The following is a 6000-nucleotide window of genomic DNA, read 5'->3' on the forward strand; positions in this document are numbered from 1 at the left end:
GCTACAGCAGATTTGATGTCTGGTGAGAACCTGCTCCGCAGACAGCTTTATTTTCACTATAACCTCACATGGCAGAAGGGAAGAGCTAGCTCTCTGGGGTCTCTTTTACAAAGGCCCTAATCTCAATCATAAGGGTTCCTCCAGTGACCTAATACTTTATTGAAGACCCACCTCCTTATGCTATCACACTGAGGTAGGATTTCAACTTAGGAATTTGGAGGGGACACAAACATTCAATCTATAGCATGTACTATTAAAGCATAGTATAGTATATGAACATTGTTAGCTGCTTGCATCATCAAAAGCCTGAGCTGAAGATTTTATAAGTAGAGCTACTGAGCCCCCAGACATGAAGTAATATGATGGCCTAAGCACTCCATATTTTCTAATACCAGAGGCCAGAGCCCATGCTGGCAGAGCAGACTAGAGAACCAACAGTTCTTAGTGCATAGGACCTGAAGATGGAGAGAAACTCCACCCTCACAGGTGCCCTACCCATTGCCCACTCCCTCTTTCCAACTCTGACAAGTGAACTTCTCCATTTTTCTCTCTGTATATTTGGTTCTCTCCCATAGGAAACACTTTGTCTGAGTAAGAAATCTTAGAGAAAATGTGAGAGTATAATAAATTTGAGTATGTTAAGATATTTGTCTCGACATTTCTATCAAGATTTATGAAAGATGGTAAAGCTAATTTTTGATACTCTCTGTGCTTGCCTAAGAAGCCCCTTTAATGCATGCTAGTCTCCAATTACAATTCTCCACATAGAAGTTAATGGGAAGAGATTTAAATTTACCAGTGAGGAACAGAATTATTTGGTCTCAGTGATCTATCTGTAGATTCCTAAACATCAGCCTTTATCCAGCATTAAGATACTCTGGGGATGCTAAGAGACTGGCTCTGGGCTTAGCTTCTCAGGGGTGCCTTCTTAAAGACTTCTTGTGACATAAAACTTATGCCCCAGTTAGTAAGGATTTATTTATAATCAGAATCTGCTTTACATATCATAAAAGCAAAACGTACTCATATAAAAGCAACAGAATAATTTGAGAGCACTACAAAGCTTAAGCAGTTAATAATATCATTTGCAGTTAAAAGGCACTAGCTTAACGTTTTCAGTGCTAATTTAATTTTATATAATTTAAAAATAATATGAAAATGCCACATATCTTTCCTTTCATTCCAGTGAGTTGGGCTCAGTCAATATATTCATTGTTTAATATCATTTCAAAAGTGTGTAGATTTATTTTGATTAATTTGCTATGCTTATGGGAAATATTTCTTAGTCTCTTTTACTTAAAGCTTGCTTTAAAAAAAAATCCTCAAACTCAAACTTACATAAAGGTTGCAAGAATAGTTTATTGAACATCTGTATATTCACCTTTCTATATATTCAACTTTCTGTATATTCAACAATTTTCATCTTTTTGCCATATTTGCTATATCCTCTCCCCACTCCCTTTATCTCTCTGATATTTTTCACCTTTGGCTGAACCATTTGAGAGTAAGTTTCAGACATTATGATCATTATCCTTTAATAATTCAGCATGTTTCTCCTAAGAACAAGGACATTCTTATCACATGTCTATAGTATAATTAACACATTCAGGAAATTTAACATTGATATAATATTATATTCATACTCTGATTTTGCCAATTATCTCAATAATGTCCCTTAAATAGATTTTTCAATCTAGGATCTAATCCAGGATAATGCATCTTATTTATTTGCATGTCTCTTTAGCCATATTTCCCCATGAACAGTTCCTCAGCTTTTCTTTGTATCTCATGACACCAACATTTTTAGAAAAGTATATGGATTTGTCTTATTGTTTCCTCATAATTAAATTAGACTATGCATTTTTGGCACAAATTCTGCAGAAGTAATATTGTGTCCCTATAAGTATAACACTTTGGGGGGGTCATAATGTTAATGAGTCCCATCCTTTGTGTGTTAACTTAAGATATTCAGTTAAGGTGGCATCTCTCAGGTTAATACATTAGTAAATGATGTGTTGGAGATACTTTGAGACTGTTTAAACATCCTGTTCCCCATCAAAGTTTAACTGATGGTTTTAGCAAGCATAGACAATTCCTGACTGAATCAGGAATGCAAAATGGTTGCATGGAAATTTTTAAATCTATTATTCTCACACCTGCTTTTATTTTTTTAATTAATTTACCAACTAATAATCACTATTAGTATAATCCACTGTATTCCATTATATTTACTATACAGTTTTTCATTCTGAAATTGTCTCAAAAATTGTCAGTGGGAACAACTTCAAACGGACTTTTCCCATTTTAGTTTTTAGTATTTTCTTACTTTCTGGGATAAAAAATGTTCCAGGCTTATTTTGTACCTTCTCTGCCCCAGCCTCGGAATCAGCAGTTTCTCCCAAATTCCTTGTTCCTTTAAGTGGAGCATGGATTTTGAAAAGCAAGATATGATTGCTAGATGTGTTCACGCCTGTCGGTTGGGTTTGCACTTGAAATATTTTAACACAGAGAACTATAGGTATGTAAGTTGGTAGGAAGGTAGGTATATGGATAGATGAGTGGATAGATTTTTTTTTTTTTTTTACAATCGGGAGTTTATACCAATATCTTTGACAACAAGCCAACACCACAAATTTCGTCACTACCTTAACCACCCCATTCCAGTTTGTATTACCTTTTAATGTGATCATTAGCTTCTCATAATGTCAAATTATTTACTTATTTGCTTAAGTCTACAATATTCATAACCGTACTGTGCAGGAAATAGTAGGCCTGAACTGCTATCTTTGAAAAGCCCTGCTTCCAAAGTTAGCCCTTGGGTGGCATCTGTGAAACTGGACTTCAGAGTGTTCCTACACCTGTTACTGATAAGAGTTATTCACTGTGCCTAAAGTGTTTGTGCAAGAAATATGGTTTATACTGAACACCTGCTTTCGTTCTCAGGGTCTGGAATTATCAGGCCAGGCACATGCCACCTGTGTGACCAGGCCCAGTAAAAACCATGGGCAATGATTCTACGTGAGCTTCCCTGGTTTGCAACATTTCATCTGTGTTGTCACAAATCCTTACCAGGGGAATTAAGCAAGTTCTGTCTGATTTCACTAGGAAAGTACCCTTAGAAGATTGTCCCTGGCTTCTTCAGACTTTACCCCATTAGACTTTTCTCTTTGTTGATTTTGCTCTGTATGCTTTTGCTGTAATAAATCATAGTCATGAGTAAGACTCTACGCTGAATGCTGTGAGTCCCCCTAGGGAATTGTTGAATCTAGGGATAGTCTTGGGAACCTCTGACACACTTGAAAACAGAAAACCTCTAAGTAATTCCTTTGATCTATAAGCTGAAGGTACATAGACAAAGACATGTTTATTTTCATTCTACTTTTTGTTTTGAAATTATTGTAGATTTACAGAAATTACAAAAAAGACTACAGAGAGTTCCACGTATCCTTATCTAGTTCCCTCCAATAGTTATATTTTACATAATTACAATATCAAAAGAAAATGGCATTAGTATGATGTGTGTGTATAGTTCTGTGCCATTTCATCACATGTGTAGATTCATGCAACCACTATGACAATAAAAATCCAGAAGTATTCCATCACAAAAATCCAATTCAGACTGCTCATTTGGAATCACATCTGACCCCCTCCTTACCACCATCACTGGCAACATTGATCTATTTTTATCTCTATAATTTTGTCATAATGAGAATGTTATATAAATGAAGTCATATATGTAGTATGTGACCTTTTGAGATTGGCTTCACACAGAGTAATTCTGATGAAATTAATCAAGTTACTGCCGTATCAATAACTCATTCCCTTTTTTTTCCTTTCTGAAAGTTTTATATTTTTTGGTTTACATTTAAATCTGTTATCCATTTTGAGTTAATTTTTGTATAAAATGTGAGTCTTAGATTGAGGTTTATTTTTTGCCCATGGATGTCCAATTGCTTCAGCACTGCTTGTTGAAAAGGCTACCTACCCTTCCTTCATTGAATTGCATTTGAACTTTGTTTAAAAGTTGATTGGCTGCAGGCGTAATAGTTTCTGTCTCTTTCTGGGCTTTCTATTCTCTTCCAATGATCTATATGTTTATCCCTTTGACATTAAGACATAGTCTTGAATGCAGCTGTTATAAATGTCTTAAAATTGGGAAGAGTGATTTTTCCCATGGTCTTCTTTTCCAAATTGTTTAAGTTATTCTAGTTATTTTGTTTTTCACATAATTTTTAGGGTAAGCTTATCTATGTCTAAATAAAATGCTAGAATTTTTATAGAAATTGCTATGAACCAATTGACTAACCCATTTTCAAGAATGTATATTTTTTTCTCACAAAGACATATTCATTCGTTCAGTAATTTAAAATATTTTTTTAACAACTTCTATTCTCTAGGTAAAGACCTAGGCTTAGGGAATACAGAACAAGATAGTCACAAGATATGTTATTTATTAATCTTATATTTAATAAGCCTCTGAAATTATTTCACCCAGACTTCAATATATAAATTAAAATGTATTTTAAAAATTGTTACTAAAAACCTAATAAATAAATTTTTGTTGGTATTGACAAATGTGAGAAGTTGAACAGTCTCATATCCTCAGTCACCTTCACAATGGGCAAATAGTTTTACACATCTTAAGTAGTGTTCCCCCAGTTTCTCCCTTTCTAGGTATAGGTAGAGAGGTAGATAAATATAAACCCCCAAAATATATGTTTGTACATGTTTTGTATAGTTTGTACACAATTCTATACTTTAAATTTTAACTTAGTATATAGTGGAGATGAGTCAAGTTAAAATATGAGAATATTCTCCTCTATTCCTCCTTTTTCTTCTCCTTTCCCACTTCCTATCTTCAAACTCCTCTTTATTTTTCTTCATCTGCTCCTCCTCCTTCTAAATATCTAATATTTTACTAAGTGCATCAGCTTCAATTTATTTAACCAGTTTTAATGTACAGGATATCATAAAATGTAGCAACACAATAGAGCCAGTTTCAGAAGCAGAGAGAGTTAACCACCAGGCCATCAACAGTTGGACAAGCTTGGTTAAAAGACCAGTCTTTGTGGGCACTAGTACTAGGGGACACAGTGATGGGCAATTAGAATTAAGAATGTGGAACCTTACATAAATAACTTAGAGAAAATCATTCAAGAAGGGACCCTTTTTCTCATAACTTCCACATGGCAAGTGCACCTGAGTGCAATGGAAGCAAGCTGGAATCAAAATAGAGTAGATTCTCTTGACCGAGGGAGAAAATGTGTAGAGAGAAGTCAAACAATGACAAATATTTGCCTGAATATGCATGTTTTAATTTGGGAGTGACTCAGAATAAATGTTAGTGATAAATAAATAAATAATAAAACAAGCAATTCTTATACTATGAAAGAAATTAACGGAGTGACGGGATAGTTAATAACAGGCATACAGGAATATGTCAAGTAGACCACCTGAGATCTAAGATTTGAGAAAGAAGTACAAACTTGATATAGGACAGAACTTGTCTGAGGATTTAAAAATTCACTGCACATGGAACATAATTTAAAAAGGGAAGAGTTAACTTATATAAAATTTGGAAGATAGGAAAAAGCCAGATGAAGTTTTCAGATTAATAGTATAAGGTAGTAGTGATAATGGATGGGGTTTCAGTTTCCTGACTATATTGGATATTATATTATTGTGTTTTTAAACATAGTAATAGTTTGGGGTGTGAGGCTTCCTTATATAATTTTATATAATTATATGTAACTTATAAAATTTATATAATTTATTATAATATGAAATAATAATGTTAATATTAATGAAAGAACCAGCCTTTTTATCTTATAAAGACATCTTCTCAGATGGATATTGTTTTCCCTTAGTTCTTCAGAATCTATATTGCAGATTTTATTTATTTCTCCTTCTGAGCTATTAATATATAAACATATATAATTTCAAATACACATTTATACACATATGTCTCTCTATATACATGTATACTAAAGATATAGATAG

The sequence above is a fragment of the Balaenoptera physalus genome (genome assembly GCF_965194825.1).
Source record: "Balaenoptera physalus genome assembly, chromosome: 6".
NCBI lineage: Eukaryota > Metazoa > Chordata > Mammalia > Artiodactyla > Balaenopteridae > Balaenoptera > Balaenoptera physalus.